The 23517-nt window shown below is 35.7% G+C and overlaps 1 protein-coding gene across 4 annotated transcripts in view; it reads left to right on the top strand.

The window, feature by feature from the left end:
* The window catches only part of Cdh12 (cadherin 12), a 788260-nt gene that overhangs the window by 57812 nt on the left and 706931 nt on the right, over positions 1-23517 (top strand). The gene's annotated exons all lie outside the window — the stretch shown is intronic.

Below are 23517 nucleotides of genomic sequence, written 5' to 3'. Positions count from 1 at the left end.
CTTTATTATATAAGACTGTTTTGGCTATCCAGGGTTTTTTGTTTTTTATATAAAGTTGATTATTGTCCTCTCAAGACCTGTGAAGAATTTTGATGGGACCTTGATGGGGATTGCATTGAATCTATAAATTGCCTTTGGTAGAATTGCCATTTTTACTATGTTGATCCTCCCAATCCAAGAGCAAGGGAGATCTTTCCACTTTCTGGCATCCTCTTCAATTTCTTTCTTCAATTCCTTAAAGTTCTTGTCAAATAGATCTTTCACTTCCTTGGTTAGAGTTACCCCAAGATATTTTATGCTATTTGTGGCTATCGTGAAAGGTGATGCTTCTCTGATTTCCCTCTCTGCTTCCATATCCTTTGTGTATAGGAGGGCGACTGATTTTTTGGAGTTGATCTTGTATCCTGCCACAATACTAAAGGTATTTATCAGCTTTAAGAGTTCTTTGGTGGAGTTTTGGGGGTCGCTTATGTACACTATCATATCATCTGCAAATAACAAAGTTTAACTTCTTCCTTTCCAATTCGAATCCCCTTGATCCCATTATGTTGTCTTATTGCTATTGCTAAAACTTCAAGCACTATATTGAAGAGGTATGGAGAGAGTGGACAGCCTTGTCCTGTTCCTGATTTTAGTGGGATGGCTTTGAGTTTCTCTCTGTTTAGTTTGATATTAGCTGTTGGTTTGCTGTAAATAGCTTTTATTATATTTAGGTATGACCCTTGTATCCCTAATCTCTCCAAGACTTTTAACCTAATGGGATGTTGAATTTTGTCAAAAGCTTTTTCAGCATCTAATGAAATGATCATATGAATTTTTTTCTTTCAGTTTATTTATATGATGGATTACATTGATAGATTTTCGTATGTTGAACCAGCCCTGCATCTCTGGGATGAAGCCTACGTGATCATACTGGACAATTTTTCTAATGTGTTCTTGGATACAGTTTGCCAGTATTTTGTTGAGGATTTTTGGGTTCATGAGTGAGATTGGCCTGTAATTCTTTTTCTTGGTTGAGTCTTTGTGCGGTTTTGGTATCAGAGTGACTGTAGCTTCATAAAAGGAATTTGGCAATGACCTTCTGTTTCTATGTTTTGAAATACATTAAGGAGTATAGGTATAAGCTCTTCTTGGAAGTTCTGGTAGAATTCCGCTTTGAAACCATCTGGTCCTGGGCTTTTTTTGGTGGGGAGGTTTTTTATGACAGCTTCTAATTCTTCGCGACTAACAGGTCTATTTAGATTTTTCACCTGGTCCTGGCTTAACTTTGGTATATGGTATTTATCTTAAAATGTGTCCATTTCTTTTACATTTTCCAGTTTTGTGGCATACAGGCTTTTGTAGTAAGATCTAATGATTTTTTGAATTTCCTCTGTGTCTATGGTTATGTCCCCCTTTTCATTTCTGATCTTATTAATTTGCAAATTCTCTCTCTGCCGTTTGATTAGTTTGGATAGGAGTTTATCAATCTTGTTGATTTTCTTCAGGAACCAGCTTTTTGCTTCATTTATTCTTTGGATTGTCTTCTGTGTTTCTATTTTGTTGATTTCAGCCCTCAGTTTGATTATTTCCAGTCTTATAATCCTCCTAGGTGTGTCTGCTTCTTTTTTTTCTAGAGCTTTCAGGTGGACTGTTAAGTCTCCAATTTGAGCTTTCTCTGTTTTCTTTATGTGGGCACTTAGTGCTATGAACTTTCCTCTCAGGACTGCTTTCATAGTGTCCCATAAGTTTGACTAGGTTGTTTCTTTATTTTCATTGAATTCAAGGAAGACTTTGACTTCTTTCTTTATTTCTTCCTTGATCCAGGTGTGGTTCAGAAGTTGACTGTTCAGTTTCCATGAGTTTGTAGGCTTTCTGGGAGTAGCATTGTTGTTTAATTCTAACTTTAATCCATGGTGGTCTGATAAGACACAGGAGGTTACGAATATTTTTTTGTAACTGTGTAAGTTTGCTTTGTTACCGAGTATGTGGTCAATTTTTGAGAAGGTTCCATGAGCTGCAGAAAAAGGTATATTCTTTCCTATTTGGGAGGAATGTTCTATAGATGTTTGTTAAGTCCATTTGATTCATTACCTCCATTAATTCTCTAATTTCTCTGTTAGGTTTCTGTCTGATTGACCTGTCCATTGGGGAGAGAGGAGTGTTGAAGTCTCCTACTATTAGTGTGTGTCATTTGATGGCAGCCTTGAGTTTTAGTAATGTTTCTTTTACATACGTGGGTGCTTTTATATTAGGGGCATAGATATTCAGGATTGAGACTTCATCCTGATGAATTGTTCCTGTTATGAGTATAAAATGTCCCTCTCTATCTTTTCTGATTGATTTAAGTTTGAAGTCAACTTTGTTAGAAATTAGTATGGCCACACCTGCTTGTTTCTTGGGTCCATTTGCTTGATAAGCCTTTTCCCAGCCCTTTACTCTGAGTAGATGCCTGTCTTTGTGGTTGAGGTATGTTTCTTGTAAACAGCAGAATGTTGGATCCTGTTTTCGTATCCAATCTTTTAGCCTTTGCCTTTTTATAGGTGAGTTGAGTCCATTGACATTAAGTGATATTAGTGACCAGTGGTTGTTAACTCCGGTCACTTTTTTAGTAGTAGAGTTTGTGTGTTTCCCTTCTTTGAGATGTGCTGGTGAAAGGTATCTAGATGTTTGAGTTATTGTGGTCATTGTTGGACCCTTGGTTTGTGATTTTCCTTCTATTACTTTCTGTAAAGCTGGATTTGTGGCTACGTATTGTTTAAATTTGTTTTTATCCTGAAAAAATTTGTTTTCTCCATTTATAGTGAATGAAAGCTTGGCTGAGTATAGTAGTCTGGGCTTGCATCCATGGTCTCTTAGTTTCTGAAGTACATCTATCCAAGAACTTCTGGCTTTCATGGTTTCCATAGAGAAGTCCGGTGTAAGTCTGATAGGTTTACCCTTATAAGTAACTTGACACTTTTCCTTTGCAGCTCTTAATATTCTTTTTTTATTCTGTATGTTTTGTGTTTTGATTATTATATGGCAAGGAGATTTTTTTTTTTTTTGATCCAGTCTATTTGGTGTTCTGTATGCTTCTTGAACCTTCAAAGGAATATCTTTCTTTAAGTTGGGAAAGTTTTCTTCTATAATTTTATTAAATATATTTTCTGGACTGTTGAGCTGTACTTCTTCTCCTTCTTCTATCCCAATTATTCTTAGGTTTGGTCTTTTTATTTTGTCCCAGATTTCCTGAATGTTTTGTGATGAGAATTTGTTGGTTTTGCTGTTTTCTTTGATCAGTGTGTTTATTTTCTCTATGGTATCTTTAGTGTCTAACATTTTTTCTTCTATCTCATTAATCTGTTGTTAGTACTTGTCTCTGTAGTTCCTGTTCGTTTACTCAGATTTTCCATCTCCATCCTTCCCTCGGTTTGTGTTTTCTTCATTGCTTCCATTTCATTCTTCAAGTCTTGAACCGCTTCCCTAACCTGTTTGATTGCTTTTTCTTGTTTCTCTTGGTTTTCTTTTATTTCTATAATTTGTTTTATTTATAACATTGGTGAATTATTAAAACATATTTGTGTGGGAAACTAAATTTTCAACAATGTGTGTGTATATATATATATATATATATATATATATATATATATATATATGGTCTTATTTTTTTTTAATTTATTTATTTATTTATTAAGGATTTCTGCCTCCTCCCCGCAACCGCTTCCCATTTCCCTCCCCCTCCCCCGATCAAGTCCCCCTCCCTCATCTGCTCGAAGAGCAATCAGGGTTCCCTGACCTGTGGTTTTCTTTCGTGTCTTTGAGCGATTTATTCATTTCCTCTACCTTTTTGTTTGTAATCTCTAATTGTTTATGGCAGTTTTTCACCTCCTGTTTAAGGTCTTCTATTATTTTCATATAGTTCACTTTTGAGTCGATTTCCTCTAATTCTTCTGAAGTAGGGTGTACAATTCTTCTTATTTCGGGGTCCCTGGATTCTGGTGATGTCATGTTGCCTTTCAGGTTGTTGGAGGGATTCTTGCATTGGCGCCTTCCCTTCTCTTCCTTCAAATGAAGCCAGGAGAGGCCTGGTGTCTTGGTCCAGTCTTTGCTGTGATTGACTCTCTGGGTGTATTTCTTCAGTGTAGAAGCAGGTACCGTTCCCGTCCAGATGAACTCCTCAGCACCAAAACATGGACGCCTGGTAGTCCAATGACCCGAGGACAAAAGGGGGAACTTGGGGGGCAGGGTGGGGACGAGTAGAACACAGGACACCCTGCCGCACAGGCTGAAGGTGCGCGTACTCCCTTCCGGGGAAGGGGGGGTGTCCTTGAGGCTTGCCCCTTAGATAGGCTGTCACTGCTCTGGGTTGGTAGCCTTAGTGTATTAGAAGAAAACTGTTCCTGAGCAAAGGACCTTGCAGAAAACGAAGATTTGGGGAGGGGGGGGTCGTGTGTAAGAAAGACAGCCCTGCAGAAGGAGCTGGGGGAGGGGGGTTTGTGCTCTCTTCTACCTGGGTGGGTAGCCTTAGTGTAGGAACTTAAAACTGTTCTTGAGCACTGGTCCTAGCATACAGCAGGGCAGGTTTTGGGAGGGGTACTGGGGGGCTGGGTCGTGCGAAAGACAGTACTGCAGAAGGAGCTGGGGGAGGGGGTTTTGTGCTCTCTTCCGGGACAATCCGCCCCTGGATAGCACACACTCACCCATGCAGATGGGATTCCTCAGCAACTAAACATGGCCGCCCGGTAGCCCAAAGATCCGGGGACAACAGGATGAATGGAGCAAGGGTGGGGGCGGTATCCAGAAGAGCACAGGAGAGCCTGGAGCAAGAGCTGAAGATGCCTGGGCTCCCTTACAGGGGACCCTGAGGCCTGCCCAGTTGGCAGGCACTTACCGCTCTCTGGGTTCACCTTCTTATTTAGCTTCTCTAGGATCTGGGTCTGAAAAAGCATGGGATAAAGTCAGACTCGCTGAACATAGGGGACGATGGCGATTACTGAGAACTCACGAACAATGGCACTGGGTTTTGATCCTACTGCACATACTGGCTTTGTGGGAGCCTAGGCAGTTTGGATGCTCACCTAACTAGACCTGGAAGGAGGTGGGTGGTCCTTGGACTTCCCACAGAGCAGGGAACCCTGATTGCTCTTCGGGCTGATGAGGGAGGGGAACTTGATTGGGGGAGGCGGAGGGAAATAGAAGGCGGTGGCGGGGAGGAGGCAGAAATCTTTAATAAATAAATAAATAAATAAATAAAATAATTAATTAATTAAAAAATGTATAGTTATGGGAATAAAAATGGAGCACAAGAAAAATGTGGAGGCTGGAGAAATGTTAAGACAATGGAAATACATTGTAAGTTACTGTAACCATGCTTTCAAATAATTATCTATTTGCTAACATTCATAGGAAGTACAGCCTTACTACAGAAGGTGTGAAAGTGACCTGCTGATGTCATCCATTGTAATCACTCTACTACTTTAATGTTCAAATCTTATTGACCTGAGTTGCTCTGCACACATGGAAGCAGAGGTCTATAGAAAGTCTGTAGTAGTCATTTTCTAAAATTTGTAAGGCAAAAAGTAAAAGAGTCTCTGGACATAGAGATCAGGATAAATCAAGTGTGAACAGTTTCCAAATAACAATAAGTTCTAAGAACGAAAATAACTTTTTCCAAGAAGGAAGCTGATTTGGACTACAGTATATTTGCTATAAGTGTGCCTTTTCTTGTTGTGATATCAGGAGCATAAAAATATATGTATGATATATAATCTTTTTTGTTATCCATTACTTGAGTATTCCAGTTGAATTAACTACCACCTTCATAATAATTAATTTTAAAGCCAGGTTCTATCATTGCTCTTCTCTGTGGGTCTTTCAATAAAATATATTCAAAGATTTTATCATTGAAAACATACTATTGTATTTAAAGTTTTCCCATTTATTTATTATTATTGGTAAAATTATACTATATTTCAAAGAACTAAATTTTGATCTTAGAAGCTACCATTTTCTTTAGGTAATGTGTTTTGAATTCTGAAAATGGCTCTAGAAATGTAGTTCTTCAAAAATTGGTTTATGTATTTGTGTTTATGTGTATGCATCTCTGTGTATTTTTATGTGTGGGAATGTGTGTATTTGTGTTTTGTCAATGTATATGTGTGTATGTGTGTGTTAAGTGTGCATCTATATGCTTGTGCATTTGTGTGTGTGCATATTTATATTTCCAGTATAAGTAAGTGCTAGACTTGTTTAAAGCATATTCACTAATGAGATGCCAGGAGTGTTTTATGATAAAAAAGATGCAATTATCTGCTAGAGATTAGAATAAGATAGTAATTTGGGTTTGCAAAGAGTCAGTTAAAGATGAGTGGTATTTTTAAGAAGCAATTCATGTAAAAGTTTCCTTGCAGTAATATCTCATCATCCAACTGCAAATAAAAGTATAACAGCCATTCCTCTCTGACTATTTTATTGTATTATTTTCCAATCCATTAACCCTAACAAGTTAATACAAATGCACATATGCATTTTACCAAGTTATCGGAATATTATGTATTATGAAGTCGGAAATTGAAAATTATTTAGGAAGCACTTTAATTTGTCACCTCTGAGGTAGCCTTCATATTTTAGAAAAAGTACAAGCCTGTGTAGTTTTTTAATTGTTCCTCTAATATTTATGTTTTTAAGAGACTGTCTAAATATTTACCAGTGGCTGACCACTGTTTACACTCATCATTCATGTGGGACAGAGAAGAAAAACATTCAAGTTATTATCTCAACAAGCCCAGCATATGTAAACAATATGTTTATTTTCATGAGCTGTTTGTTAAATTATCTAAAACAAACTTAATACTATTATTTGATATTAATGTTTTTATTTTAATAGCCTTTTCATGTAAAATATATGAAACTATCAGGCTTGGCAATCATGTACAATTTACTTTTCAATGTATTTTATACTGGACTAGACTGTGTTTGCTTTTGAGGTTCTTTTTATGAGTTTGGGGTTTGAATCAAATTGTATGTTCTTGTTATGAAGAAACAGGTTCTATGACAGAAATGAAATTCAAGGAGCAAATATGTATAAAATGTATATACATATGTGTTCATTGCAAATAGTCCTCAATGAATTCATGTATTTAAATTATTGTGATGCTGTTAATGTGCAAGGCACATGTTACCAGTGGTATTTTTATCTAATTGGCTTGGAGAGCAGATGTTGCAGAGAAAATGAGAAGTTGGGGTAGCCAGATTGGGATCAAACATGAAGAGTGAGAAGTTTGTATATAGAGAATTTATTTCAAGAAGTCAAAACTGGATAAAGCATTATAATGTAGGCCTGGAGTTCACCTTTGGAGTATTTTGAGAGAGAGAATAAGAATAACACATGTGCTGAGTTAGAACAAGAATAGGAAAGAGTAGGAAGCTGAAAAAAAAAGTATTTTGTTTTGTCATAGTTTTGCCTAAGGCTTGCTGTCTATAACAAAACTGCTGAGAAAAAGTTCAGTCTTCAACAGAAAATAACAATGTACAAAAGAAAAGTGAAAAATGTAGTCTTTGTTCACCCTCAAAAACAACATTTCAGCCTCTTCTGTTGGAATTCTCATTTTAGGCAGAAAATAGAAAAGATGACTAATATCTAAAAATGAAATATTATATATCTTTTTTCTTTTTTTATTGATAAAAGGAGAATAAAAAAAACAAATTTCCACCTCCTCCCAGCCTCCCATTTCCCTCCCCCTCCTCCCACTCTTCTCCCCCCCTCCCACTCTTCTCCCCCTCCCCCCACTCCTCTCCCCCTCCCTCTCCAGTCCAAAAAGCAGTCAGGGTTCCCTGCCCTGTGGTTAAGTCCTAGGTCCTCCCCCCTCCGTCCATATCTAGGAAGGTGAACATCCAAACTGGCTAGGCTCCCACCAAGACAGCACATTAAGTAGGATCAAACAAAACTGCTGAGAAAAAGTTCAGTCTTCAACAGAAAATAACAATGTACAAAAGAAAAGTGAAAAATGTAGTCTTTGTTCACCCTCAGAAACAACATTTCAGCCTCTTCTGTTGGAATTCTCATTTTAGGCAGAAAATAGAAAAGATGACTAATATCTAAAAATGAAATATTAAATATCTTAACCAGACGTGTGTTTTAACTTTTGCTAGGTTTAGAATTTGAGGCAGGGATCTTGTTTGTTTTTTTTTTTTTTTTTTTTTTTTTTTGGTTTTTCGAGACAGGGTTTCTCTGTGGTTTTGGAGCCTGTCCTGGAACTAGCTCTTGTAGACCAGGCTGGTCTCGAACTCACAGAGATCCGCCTGCCTCTGCCTCCCGAGTGCTGGGATTAAAGGCGTGCGCCACCACCGCCCGGCTGAGGCAGGGATCTTGAAAGCAACTAGCAAGTATTCAGTGATTAAAAAATACATTACAGTTAGCAAGTGTGTGAGACAGCATTTCTCTCTCCCTGTCCCTGTCCCATCTGTGTTCATGTGTGTGTGTGTGCATAAAATATCTAATTGGAATTCAGAAATTTTGTTCCAAGAAATAATGGACTTGAAATTTAGTGAAGTAAAACTACTAGAAATCCTTTTATATCTAAAACAGAGTGACTTTAGATGATTGCTAGTTATCTTTAAAACTTTTAATTTTTTGATCATAATTTCTCAAAATCTGTGGTGACTTTTTGAAACCTATTTTTTTCTCATTTTGGTTTCTGCTTCTACTTCTAGGAATAAATTTCAAGTAAAGTATATATAATTTTATAACTTCTCTAATATAAATCTAAACTTTTTGCTGCTTGATCTGTTGGGGGTGCTGGCAATGTCAAGGTTAAGGCTTGAGGGAAAACATGGTGATTGGTTAAAACATGACAAAAACTGCTTAGGTGTTCAACTTAGAGTAATGAACTTCAGCATATATGCTGGTAATGGGTTGAGTGATGACTTGACATTTAAGAGCATTTGTTACTCTTACAGCAGTCTACTTCCTGCAACTACATGGCAGTTTGCAACTCTATGTAACTCCAGTTCCAGAGGATTTGATGCTTTCAGTGGCCTTCATGGCCACTTTATGAATTTATGCATCTGCTTCACATATACAGGCAGGCTAAACACCCATACATATGTATTAGAAATAAATATTTGTATAAGTATATGATTTATTGTATAAACATACATATGCTTATATACATAAAATCTATAATGTGAATATGTTGGATGTAAACAAAAGATATTTTCTATGAATTGAGCTCAAAGTTTATGCAGCTTGAGAACAAATAAATTACATTAAGACATATGATAGACATGTCATTTAATCCTTCAGTCTTTGACTTAGATTCTTTTCTCTTTTACTCCTTTCCCACCCCTGGCACAGTTTTACTGTGTGTCTCTCAATGGAAGGTTCAACAGTATGTTCTTGATAGAGACTGTTAGTTTTTGTTTTGTTGTTGGTGGCTTTTGTTATTTTTGTTTTCTACAAACGTTGAAGTTAGGATCATGTTTGGGTTTTAAGTAAATATGGATTTTTGTGTTGACATCATTTAAAACAGTCATTCCCATTATCTTTTCATATCTATTATAGTAAATAACTATATTTTTAAAGTAATTGGCCACAAAAATTATTTAAATGGTAGAGGTCATAAGTCTTTAAAGCAGGATTTATTTCTTCTAGTAGGTACAAAAAAGAATCAGTTTCCTTGTTCTGCTGGTTTTCAGAGACTGCATTCCTTAGCTTTCTTGGAAAGCATATGGAGTCAGATGGAGAAACAGAATGGAGGGTACTTTCCTTCTTCTCAAAGCATATCAGTCCAAATTCTGCTATCCTGAAAATAACTCCTCTCTTGCCTCCCTATTACATGACCTCTTTTTATTAAAGGATGCTACACTGAGTCACAAAACATGATAGCTTTTAAACTGAAATCTGTTTATTTTTATGGTTTCATGGATTTGAAAGATGGGGTTTTGTGGGCTCTTTTCAATTACTGAAATATATTTTCACTGTTTAACATTAAAAGAAAACATGAATGCATATTTTTTAGATGCTGTCTTGTAAGACCAGTATAATAGACTTGTCACACTATTCCTGAGTGTCTTGCAATACCCTATAATACCTCTAGACTTTGCCTGGGAAGAAATGACCTTTTGTCCTTGTCCTGAACCATAAAACAGAATAAATCTCTTATTTAAATGTACCCCTTAGACAAATGTTTTAGTAAGAACATAACAGGAGCGTTCACTTCTTTGTATATTTGAAATTAACTGAATAAATAAAATTGATTAGGTGGAGAAGGATTCCCAGACAGAGAAATATAATGGGAAAAATGATGAGGTTCAAGTACAGTGTGTTGCATTCTGGGGGATGTCAATTATTTTGTTGCATTGCTACTTCACACTGTAAAAGGTTAATGCAAGGCAAATGTGATGTTTATACCTGTAGTAAGGAGGCTACTTGCTCACTTCCCAGCTGCCCAGACTCACAAAATAATCAAACAGAAACTGTATTAATGAAAAACTGCTTAGCCCAGTAGCTCTAGCTTCTTATTGTCTAACTCTTACATATTAATTTAACCCATCTCCATTAATCTGTGTGTTGCCATGTGGCAGTGGCTTACCGGCAATGTTTCAGCTTGTTTGTCTTTGGTGGCTCCATGGCTTCTCCCTGACTCTGCCTCATTTATTCCAGCATTCAGTTTAGATTTCCATGCCTACCTCTCTTCTACTGTAGAAGGCAAAGCCAGTTTTTGTTTAACCAATGGTACTCACATCACACAGAGGGGAATCCCACATCAAATATTTCCTTTATAAATGTGTGACACTAACTATACAATGTCATTATTAATACCTTCACAAATGAGAAGTTGTTATTGTGTCTCCTTGTTTATCAATAAGACATTTCCTGGATATAGTGTCTGTTAAAGAGAAAGGAATTTATGCCCTCTTTTCAATTTCTTTAATGTTTACACACATGGAGTCTATAAATATAGAAAAAAAAAACCCAGTGTGGATGGGCTTTGTGGGAACCTAGTCTGTTTTGATGCTCACCTTCCTGGACCTGAGGGGAGCAGAGAGGACCTTGGACTTCCCATAGGGTAGGGAACCCTGACTGCTACTTGGACTGGAGAGGGTGGGGGAGGGGAAGTGTATGGAGGGGAGGAAATTGGGAGGAGGGGAGGAGATGAAAATTTTCAATAAAAAATAAATTAAAAGATAAAATAAAATCAATATAGAACCATAAAAAAGAAAAAAAACAATGACAATTTTAGACATATGATTTTCATGGTTTTAAACTTGAGAGAGCATATTTTAAGAGTTTCCAAGTCTATTGCCCTGTTTTTTTAAAAGCAAGATTACACAAGTAGGTCAAAGAAACAAGGAAGACTGTTTTTGATCAAAGCATTTTTCATTAATATCTCAATGACATAGCCATAGTAAAGCATGGATCAATATACAATAGTATCTTCCCTCTCTCAACAGAGTTCTGAAGAATCTCCTCAGATGTAAAATCATTATTATCAATTTCTTTATTCATTTTCAGTTTAAACTGTAACTTGGAAATTATAGTTTTAACGAGTGGATACTGAAGGATACTGATAATTACCAGTTCAAGGTATTCAGCAGAATAAAGATGTAGAAATATTTGGATAACAAAGTATTAAGAAACACAACTAATAAGAACAGCTTAAGGAGGTTATTTGTCTCATAAAATATGGGCAGTGTATTTTCCTAAACATGCCTTTACATATATATTATATATATTTTGGCTTCTGGCTTTATGGTTTTAGAGGATTCCTACATGTGTATCTCAAGCTATTTCCTTTGTTTTCTCTTTTGATTCTTGGTTGGATCTACTCAATTTGTTTGTTTCCATTTTACCTTATTATTATTGCAACTTCTGTTTTCTGACGAGAAGCAAAAGGGGTAAGATTCTGATGACAGCAAAGGTCTGCATAATCTCGCTGGAGTTGTGTGAAGGGAACCATTATAGAATATATATATATATATATATATATATATATATATATATATATATATTCAATTAAAGAGAGTAAAAAGGTATTATAAACTAAAAAAATGTAATAGTAGAAGAAGTAGAGTAAGATGAGGAGGAAGAAGAAGATGTTTTTAATGAGAGATGTAAGGTCTTATCACCAAACCCAAAAGTCCAACCATACAAAGGGTAGTGACTTTCTCCAATAGCACATGTAAAAGTGATTGAAAGTTTGCTTGACAGAGATCAATGGATATCAATTTATAATATAGTACCAGCAGAGCTAACAGGGATGTTACACTTCATGAATGGAAGCAGAATAAGCAGACTGAAAATATACTACCCACCTACTTCAACTGTCTTGGTACAAGAATGTCATGCCCTTAATCCAATTAGAATACCATTAAGAATAATATATCAAGAAGTGAAAATAATGTTGAAAGTCTAATGATACCTGTAATATGCAGAGTTAGATAATGCAATAATGATTTAATTGCAGAAGAAGCAGTCAACCAGGAAGCTTTTCAATCCACAGATCTGGAGGCCTTGTTTTTCACAATAGAGTTCTGGGAGTTAGGAAAGACTCAGCAGTCTTGTTGGTATTTAGCCTGTGATGGAAGGCTAAAGAAGCTGTAATTGGGAACACTAGAGGAGAGCAGAGGCAGAAATAGATATGGTTGCTCAGAAAGTAAACAGGTGCATGCATCCTTGTTTTTTCCCGCTTGAATTTATTTATAGCTGGGCTGGCCATTGGCAGAAGTTGGCTACTCAGACACATCCAGAACACATCAATATGTTTTCTCTAGGTGATTCTATACAACATAACCTTATCAAGCCCAACCATCAAAGGCTTTAACAATGGGCTTTAGTATCTAAACATAGAATAAAGTTTGTATTATGATAACTCTGGGTGATATTAGTAGTCCTCCAAGTGTTACCTAAGAGACCTCTCTGTCAAAATTGGGCAGATTATCCTTTGTCAAATTCATGTTTACATACCTGGCACATCACAAACTGTACTTGCTTAGCACAATAAAATGGTCAATTTTCTTAAAATTCAAACATCTTTATCATATCAGCTATTAATACTTAGCCATAAATTATGTCTGTGAGAAAAAAAATAAAATATAGAATAATAAATGCACTTTTCTTTCATTTTCAATCGAACATAGTACATAATAATCTAGATTTTAACCAGAATATGATCCAATGTGTATTCACCCTACTGGACTCCCTTTGAGCTGGAGGATGAGGAGGGATGTTCTGAAGTGCTAACCTCCAGACATAACATGGTTGTTATACACACAGATGGACAGTTATTGCAGTAACCTCCAAAAGACCTGCACAAAACCAAGCCAATTAACATTTTCAGCTGTCAATAATTCCTCATCCCTAATCAAGGAACTTGTGACACCTGATGGTTGCTGAGGAAGTATCATTTTTGCTGAGGATGGTTGCTCTTATTCGAATAGATGGCCCAAAAGTCAAACGCACATTAGATGAATTCACTGGACAGGGGATATGTAGTTGGGCAGTGAAGTGTTGTGGGGTAGGTTGAGATGTGCCCAGTATAGCTGGAGGGAGATAGTGAGGGGTGGATTTAACTGACATATATTTTATACATGTGTGAGTTTTTAAAGAATTAAAACCAAACAAATCTCTGGTTCATATATACTCTTAATGAACTGTTTAGAACTGTGTATATGGAGAACAAATTGTTTATATTTGAAATTAAAGAAATTTTCTCAATTATCGAAACACATGTAGAAACTAAGTCTTTGATGTGGGAGTGTCATATATCAATCTGTTGATTTCATTTAAGCAATAAAGAAACTGCTAGGCCCATTTGATAGGTTAAAACTTAGGTGGGAGGAGTAAACAGAACAGAAGGCTGAGAGAAAGAAGCTGAGTCAGAGAGTCGCCATGATTTTCCCATTCCAGGCAGATGCAGGTTAAGATCATTCCTGGTAAGCCAGCTCGTGGGCTACAGCAGATTATTAGAAATGGGCTAGTCCCAGTGCGAGAGCTAGCCTAGAAGAGGCTAGATAGAAATGGGCCAAGCGGTGTTTAAAAGAATACAGTTTCGGTGTAATTATTTCTGGTAAAGCTAGCCATGCGGGCGGCGGGGTGCTGGGGACGCAGCCCTGTCGCTCCTATTTCAACAAGTCTTGACTGTGAATGAGTTGATAGACATGATTGTGGGGTGAAAGAAGCAATAGACATAGTGCAAATCAGTCTTGAATAAGTACACCCACCTTTTCAATATTTTCTCACAATATGTTTTCAGATATTTGATATTTTGTCAAATACAAGAGGGATGCAATGTTAAACTTGTTAACTCCAGTATAAATCAAAACTGTGGTTTTTAAGGCTAATAATAACTTTTATTATAAGGTATTTATGTCTAAATTCCCAGTAAGGCATTTAATATCCATAGAGTCTTACCCAGTACTAGGAAACAGAGACTATAGCACTGAGAATGTCCAGGCAGGGTCGATGTCATTTCGTTCATGCTGATCCACCTTGCTATATGTAGGGCCTGAATTTTTGTAAGTAGAAGTCTTTAGAATCATCTATTTATAGGTGGGCAAATACAGTAGATTAGGAGAACTAGCAAAGCTCTTAATATGTGTCAGCATTGGTTTCAGACAGTAAGAACAGTTAATTAATCTTTAATCCAATACTGACTATGATCTGTATACTAACCAGTACCCAACCTCCTTGAGCAGATTTTATGGGTGGCTAGTCATGTATATTCTTTTAATAAAACATCTCTTAAATCACACCTCCCCAAAACATGTTCTATTTATTCTCTGCAAAGAATTGATCAATGGTTGTGTAACAATGATGTCATAGATACATTTAAAAATTATTATTTTCTCTTTTATTTATAACAACAACTGACTTTAATATGCTTTTGTATATGGTGGGTGTGTTAAAATTTAGGAACAGCTGTTTTCCCAACCAATATTTTAATTTTTTTTTCAATAACACTGGACTGAGCTCCCAAGGTCCCAATGAGGAGCAGAAGGAGGGAGAACATGAGCAAAGAAGTCGGGACCACAAGGGGTGCACCCACCCACTGAGACAGTGGAGCTGATCTACTGGGAGCTCAACAAGGCCAGCTGGACTATTACCAAAAAAAGCATGGGATAAAACTGAACTCTCTGATCATGACGAACAATGAGGGCTGATGAGACGCCAAGGACAATGGCACGCAGTTTTGATCCTACGCAATCTGCTGGCTTGGTGGGAGCCTAGCCAGTTTGGATGTTCACCTTCCTAGATATGGACGGAGGGGGGAGGACCTAGGACTTACCACAGGGCAGGGAACCCTGACTGCTCTTTGGACTGGAGAGAGAGGGGGAGAGGAGTGGGAGGAAGGGGAGAGGGGTGGGAGGAGGGGGAGAAGAGTGGGAGGAGAGGGAGAAGAGTGGGAGGAGGGGGAGGGAAAGGGGAGGCTGGGAGGAGGTGGAAATTTGTTTTTTTTTTCTTTATTCTTCTTTTATCAATAAAAAAAATGTTAAAAAAAAAAGAAAGTATAAGAAACTCAATAATTTTAAAATTATTTTTGCTGTCTGAAGTGTTCCATTTCACAGAAAGGAGATACTCTCCACCCCCAACCAAAAAAAGAGAAAGCTAATAGTTTATAGTTTTTGTTTGATTCTTCCAAGTAAATATAGAACCATTACAGCTGCGTTGTTCCTGGGAAAATGAACTCACTACAGGGTTCTTTTTTTTTCTGTATTGAAACTGGAAAACTTTGCTATATTTGAAATCTTTCAATATTAAAATCTCCTAAATTTGAGAGTTTATCATCTGAAACAACTAACCTACTGTAAATCTTAGATATAAAATCACAGTGCCCATGAAGAGTTGTGTCAAGCATGAAATGAATACTTCTGAGACACTTTTATGAGAAATATATTAAATTCAATAAGTTCTTTTGTTCCAGAACCCTGCAGAGTTTAGTGAAATAACTGTAAATTTGTCTCTTTTAACTAAAAACAAAATTTGTACTAGCATTTGTATGCTGATAACAAGTTTTATTACACATATCTCCTACATTTTACAGCCCTTGGTGTGATTAATTGTGTTAATGCATTGTGTGTTTCTGGGATATATTCAAATACAGCATGTGATATATTTGAAAGGTTTCATTATTATGACTTTAGTTCTAAAGTTGTGACATATTGTCATGCTGCCCTTAACTGTGTATTAGTGTTATTCCACCAGTATAAAACTCTGCACTGTTCTTTTAAATGTAATATCAAATAAGATCAAAAATTCCACAACAATAGACAATTTTCCTTTTCTTTTACTGTAAGAGTAAAATTTAGGTTGCAAGGGTGGTTCTAGAATGCTGTAGATGCCAAGATCATAGCTTATGAAAAACTAGCCATGACTTCTTTCATCAGAAACTGAATGAAGCCTCTCTGACTTCTTGTCTGGGGGACAGAGTGAGGTCAGGGACGGTGCAAATAGGAGTCAGTTTATATCTTATTGTGGCTCATGACTTGCTTATTAAGATTGAACTTTTAGACATATCTCACTGTCAAATATTGTACAAGAGAAATCATCCAACTTTTGTAACTTTGTGATATTAAAGTGCTTTAAATATGAGACATCAATGATTACCTTAGATGCTTCGTTCTCTTCTGTTTGCTCTTTCAGAGAATTTGGCTTATTTAAACATACTTCTAGTAATATTGCTATCAGCACAAACATATTGCACTTTACAGTTTAGAAATGGATATCATATGCCTGTACTCCCTTGCGTCATACACTGATAGTTCTTTAAATATAGAAACCTTCTATTATTATGATTTGTAACTCACTTACCTGAGAAAACCTATTTCCTGTGAGTCATCTGAGTTTAACAAAGCTTTTCCTAACCCAATTTTCCCCTTGGGTTAATAAAGCTGGAGTGAGTCACTGAACTCAGCACAGACCTGAGGGCACTGAACTGAGCTCCTTCCATTAACCTGTGGTTCCTCGCAGCTGTGGCTAACCTTCAATGTAATTTACCTGGGCTTGTGGCTCATGTATTTATAAGTAAATCAGAACTCTTCTCTGATAGGGTAAGAACAGTACTTCTGATATAACATTTAAAGTATGAATAAGTGACAGATATCCAAAATGTGGAATTGATCATAGATAGATAGTATAATAAAAGCTAGTCATTATCACATGATGCTGCAATAATAAATAATGAAGTTTAGGTTATATTACAACCATGGTAACTTTTAATTGTATATATAACATTGAAAAATGACATCTAGAGCTATAGCACCTCATCTTAACTTCATCCTCCTCAAAGTTATAATCCTTTCACAGTGTTAGTGAGTGTTGGTGGTAAGAATGTGAGAGAGACTGGCAGCTTCTATTCAATTTGTTTTGGAAACACTCTGTAACTGCCCTGTCTCTTCATTGTCAAGACATAAAATGTGCTCATGGGCCTTTAATTGCTGTGTATCATTCCATCAAATCTCACTAATTTTTCTACATTAATGATAGTATCATTAGTAGATAACAGAAAAGCAGACAGCTCCTTTCATTTGAGGAAGGATATTATAAAATAGTTTTGAACATTTCGACTATAAGAGAATAGATATCCTCATAGATAAATAAGAATATCAAGGGCAAAGAAATCTATTTTTAACAATATGACATTTCCAAAAATATTTCCTCCAAGTCCTTGACAGCTATTGAAGACTTTCTAGGAGCTTATCTCTGTCACCTCGTCGTTCTTTCCTTGAATGTACATTTTGGTCAAAAAAGGCTGAGAAATTAATAGGGCCAATTACCGTGTACTACAGAGAGCACAGTTCATCATAGGTGATTTCACTCACTTATTTCCAAAGGAAATCTGCCCATTGCTGCTGAGAATAGCAGCTAACAAAACTTTCCAGTTCTGGATTGGAGCTAAAAACGGAAGAAAATAGGTCAGAACAAGGAAAGAAATAAGAAATGAAGATCTCAGTGCTGGGAGAATATTTTGGGAAGATTGGCTTAGTAGCTAAAAGCTAGATGTAAGAAATAGAACAAAAAGTAGATGATGCTATGATATAAGCTATACGTAAATTGTATACAAAGTACTTCAAAGTTCCAATTCTGTAATGCAAAAAGTTACATGGATTCTGAGGTATACAAAAGTAATCTTGCTGTGATTAATAAAACCAGTTAAGAATAAGCTTCCATCCCGGGCTTTGTGTAATGGTATTATTTGCAAATGAAGTCAATTTTGTGCAATTTCTGGCTCTGTTTGTGAAGGAACTTGCACACCACACAATATCAGCAGACATAATTTATATGTACTGCTCATTCTGGCTATACATCCACATATCACAACTCATGCATCAGAATCAGAGATCTGGCTAGAATCGTGAACATTTCACCCAAATATTCATTTTTTTTTCATCATGTGTCAAATAAAATGAAGTGAGAAGATTTAAAAGCACAAAATAGGGTGGGGAATGTCACTGCTACCCCAAATCAAGTTGTATCAGTTGCAATTATTTTTAAGAAGGGAGTGAATCATTCCCATTATTATTAAAATTGTGACTTATAAAGTATGAGAGGAAGCATTGCTACACAAAATATTCTAAAAATGCTTTTTATAAAAATTATATGTACACGCTTACCCATAGATCACTTAACTTGAAACCCAAATGTCAGTGTTACCAATAAGCAGTTAAATTACTTACATTCCCTAAAAGTCAAAAACAACAATTTACTTTGAGTTATTTTTACTTTAGTACAGACAAAATAGAATTTAAGTGTGTAAATATAATAATTCATTTTACAGACTTTAACTGTATTATGTAGCAAGAAACAGAATTGATGTGAAGCAAAGAAATTGTGTAAACAAAAGATTGCTTTCTGTCTCCAATGACATGGTTAACTTTTGGTTTAAGAATTGATGATCATCATTTGCCTCTGAAACAGGTTCTCACTATTTTAGTTCAGCTTCTCTTTAACTCATAATCTCTGCAAATAAACTCTTAAGCGTTTAAGTTTCAGGATGTAACACATTGCCCAATTTATGATTTTCTAAAATGAATTAGTGAAGTTGTCTGATTTTATTTAATTAAAAATTAACTTAATTGAGTTGAGATGACATACGTAAGACACAGTTCCATGTCAGTCATCAAACATAAGAAACTTTTGTGAAATGAATTTGCTAATAAGGAAGATTTTTTCCCATATATTTGAAACATATTTATGGACAAGTTAGAGACAACAATGTCTGGAATTTTTCTCAGTGTTTCCTACAGTATCTTTTGATAAACATAAAAGTGGCTTCAAAATAGTAGTGCATTAGATCTCAAAGCAGATGGTAACTAAGTAGTGTAAGCCTCCTTTAATACTGGGACATATATTAACTCTAAAGTAAAAAATAAAAAAGAAGACATAGTAGAGATTAATGGTTAATGAATTATATTTTTTGGAATTTCATTTTTTGTGAAGATAATGTAATCAAATTAGAATAGCTCGGCATAATATCTCAAAATATAAGTTTTCTAGGAAGGCATACTATTTTTATTGAAAATGGATTTCTATACCATATATCCTAATTTCGATTGTTCCACTTTCAGACCCCCCAGGGCTTCCCCCACCTCCATATACAACTGAAGCCACATTCTTTCTTGATCTCTGTCATTAGAAAACAAGCAGGCACCTAAAAGCAGCAATAACAACAATAGAATAATAGAAATTAAAACGAAACTTGCATAATACAAAAGAAAAAGAAAAATAAATGGCCAAAGAGAATGTACAAGAAGCACATTACTCAGAAACACACAAAATGGGATACCCAGAATTTCCCTAAAATCACAAATCAGGAACCATTATCAATAAACAAAAAAAAAGAAAAGGAAAGGAAAACATTGCCCAGATAAAGCATAATGAGCCAACAACCTCCCCAAATAAAAGCAAAAACAAAACAAAACAAAACGAACAAACAAAAAAACACACCTATAAAGATACCACTGAGTTCATTTAGTGTTGGTCATTCACTGCCAATCATGGGTCCTGACCTTAACAGTGACTTGTTAAGTTGTCACCCAGTGAGACAACTGAGGAAAACTAATTTTTCATTGGTGAGAAGTTATCTTCTTCTCTGTAAGATAGTTTCTCTGCTAAGGGTGTGAGTTTGTGTCCACTTTTACTCTATATGCTTGAACCCCACCAGGCTCACACATGTGCAGGCCCAGTGCATGCTGCCACAGTCTCTCTCTCTCTCTCTCTCTGTCTCTCTGTCTCTCTGTCTCTCTCTCTGTCTCTCTGTCTCTCTCTCTCTCTCTCTCTCTCTCTCTCTCTCTCTGTCTCTCTCTCTCTGTCTCTCTCTCTCTGTCTCTGTCTCTCTCTGTCTCTGTCTCTCTCTCTCTCTCTCTCTCTCTCTCTCTCTCTTTCTCTCTCTCTGTGTGTGTGTGTGTGTGTGTATCTTGGTCCTGTTGTGACTAGAAGGTCAAATTATCTTAGTGTACTCTGACCCTGAAAGCTCTTAAATTCTTTCCACCTACAATATGAGAGAATGACTTAAGGGTAGAGATTGATTCTTAAAATTGATTAAAATAACGTGTCTTCTTGAATATTAACAAAAGTTAGAGACACACAAAGGTGGCAAACATAGTCTTATAAATATCTTTTCCTTGATACCAAATACTTTGCTCTATAATGCTGCAAACTTCTTATTTACTTAGTTAATTTTGTAGTTTGAGATTACAGCCACACGGTTTCTCCCTTTCCTTCTCTCAATCCAAACACTCCCTTATTTCTGTCTTTGCCCTCTTTCAGGTTCATGACCTCTTTTTTGCATTTATAGTTATTACATGCATAAAAAGTCATTAGAGTTAATTTGTCGCATTGGTTTAAGTATCAGAATATTTCAAGGTGTGACAGAAGGATGCAGGAGGAAGCATAACTCTCAGTGATTGTAGTAGCTCTTTCTGCATTTTCTGCATCATACAAGATGATGAATCTGCTTGTATGAAATGTAAGATCTCTTTCTTTCCTGCTGCAAGGATAGCTCCCCATAGACCTCCATTCTGTGAACTCTAGCAGTGACTTTTACAATGTTTTTGATCAATGAGAGTGTTGAGATAGTAATAAACCCACAAGACTGCAAGTCCTAATCTACATTAATCATCATCAAAAACACATGTAATGACTGCATTATGAATGGAGATATTCATGTATGGGATAGTTCAGCATTTTGGAGCTGCAAATTTTTGCTGAGCATGTAATGAACTAATAAATGAATAATCTAATACCCCCATAAATAAATCAATCTAAATAAATTTAATAGACAAATAACAAATTGTGAAAAATGCAGTTGAAACTCATGGAAACAATAGTTAATTTGTACTAAAAAACTATTGCAAAATTGAAGAAAATAAAATTCTTCTCTTTCTTCAAAAACTTGAATAACAAATCATAGAAGAAATTTATCAGGGTAAACCTCCTACCCACAACCCTCACATCCACACACATGCCTTGCCATCAGAAATTTTATAGAGCCCTTAGGTGGTTCTGAATGCCTTTAATCCCAGCACTTGGGAGGCAGAGACAGCAGATTTCTGAGTTTGAGGCCACCCTGGTCTAAAAAGGGAGTTCCAGGACAGAAAGAGTTAGCTACACAGAGAAAACCTGTCTAGAAGAAGAAGAAGAAGAAGAAGAAGAAGAAGAAGAAGAAGAAGAAGAAGAAGAAGAAGAAGAAGAAGAAGAAGAAGAAGAAGAAGAAGAAGAAGAAGAAGAAGAAGAAATCACTCAAATAAAGAAGAAATCACTCAAATAACCCATAATCAGGATTAATTATTAATAAAATCCTTAAAATACATAACATTGATGCAAATATATATCAATTATTTGGGTGAAATAAAATACCATTCTCATCCAAAATGAATATATGAGTTCCACTGAAGAGGTATTTATTGCAAAATTTATAAATTAAAAATATGATTATAAACATGTAGGACAATAAAGTTTTATATCATTTACCAATATTGAAGAAAAGGCCTGACACAATATCTCTTGAAGACAGTGTGTGAGGAGGGATCATTACTTAGAAGGTCATCCTTTTCCTACACATTTCCGTCAACTCTTACAATTCTTCTTCTTTGGTAGCTTTGAGACCTTGAATATCTAGCATTTTCACTTCCCATAAACATGAAGTTGACATTCTGAACACCTTTAGAATATTATAAAGGGCATACTGTGCGATATACAAAAACATAGAATCTCATCTATATAAAACAGACTAAAGTATTGTACATGATTGATCATACTTTTCCCTCTGAATGCAGCCAACACATGTTCCATCAAATGTTTAGTAACATTTAAACAAGATTATGTGTGGTTCACATGCATCCTATATTTTATTTTAATCACTTAGTGTGTGACTGTGTTTAAAAATATTTATAATAATAAAAAGAGCTATTGTTTTGTTTTGTTTGAGACAGGCTTTCTTTGTGTAGCCTTGACTCTCCTAGAACTAACTCCATAGACCAGGCTGGCCTTGAACACACAGAAATCCCCCTACCTCTGCCTCTCAAGTGCAGGGATTAAAACCGTGTGCCACCACCACCTGGAAAAAAATAAAAAAGTCTTTTTTTGTAAAACTTACATTGTTTTATTAGGTAAGCTTTTGTGTTTAACAAATTTTTAGTGTTGATCACACCCTATTTACCAAATTTAAACATTGCTCTTCTTCACGTCTCTCTCTAACAACTTCCATATAGTTCCTTCTCTCATTCCTAGAAACATCCTGTTCCTACATTAAATTTAGAATGCAGTCTCTAAAATTTCTTCCTTATTTCATAACTTGGTAAGACATGCTTTCATTTTTCCAAAAGTTAAAAAAACCCTCCTGTATCTCTCTATAAATTTAAAATATAATTCTCCTGTGGACTCCATTTTCACCAGAGTGTCATGAGAACACTGCATTCTGTGCTGGAGTTCTGCTTACACACTTAGTAGATTAAGTGATGTGTTATGGTAGTCACCTTCTTAGTTCATAAACGTCACACACACACACACACACACACATATACAATCATCACATATAGGAAGACTGAAGGTTCCTTTGGAAATAAATAGGCAGCCTTTATCTATTCCTGTATCATTAGAAAATATGAATAAAGTAGGTGCTGACACTGATATGTCAAATTAATTGTTAAATTACTTAAAAGATTCAAATTTAATAATGTGAAAAAAAGGAGTACCCAGACCTTGTTTTTAATGTTAGTATCTTTATTTTGGTAACGACTATAATGATGTCATGATTATTTACTTTTACTTATTAAAGACAATTATTAATAATCCATATTGTCTCTGTAATTGTTTAGTGTCTATTAATAGAGTCATCCTTTCTAAAGGAAATAAATTCTCAAGATAGTTAAATATACCTGCATAAGGTAATAAAGTATATCATATTTGGATCTATAAAATCTTTTACTTACTAATCTTATTTCAACTTTTAACCCTTTGTAGAGCTTCAATATAATGCTAACTATGGTATCTTACATAATGTATTAATATCACCAAAGAGAAAAAATCATTTTATCTATGTCAATTCCTATTGTCTA

Source organism: Microtus pennsylvanicus, chromosome 6, assembly GCF_037038515.1.
Source record: "Microtus pennsylvanicus isolate mMicPen1 chromosome 6, mMicPen1.hap1, whole genome shotgun sequence".
NCBI classification, from domain to species: domain Eukaryota; kingdom Metazoa; phylum Chordata; class Mammalia; order Rodentia; family Cricetidae; genus Microtus; species Microtus pennsylvanicus.
The sequence above is the reverse complement of the archived record's forward strand: the minus strand, read 5'-3'. Positions and strand labels throughout refer to the sequence as shown.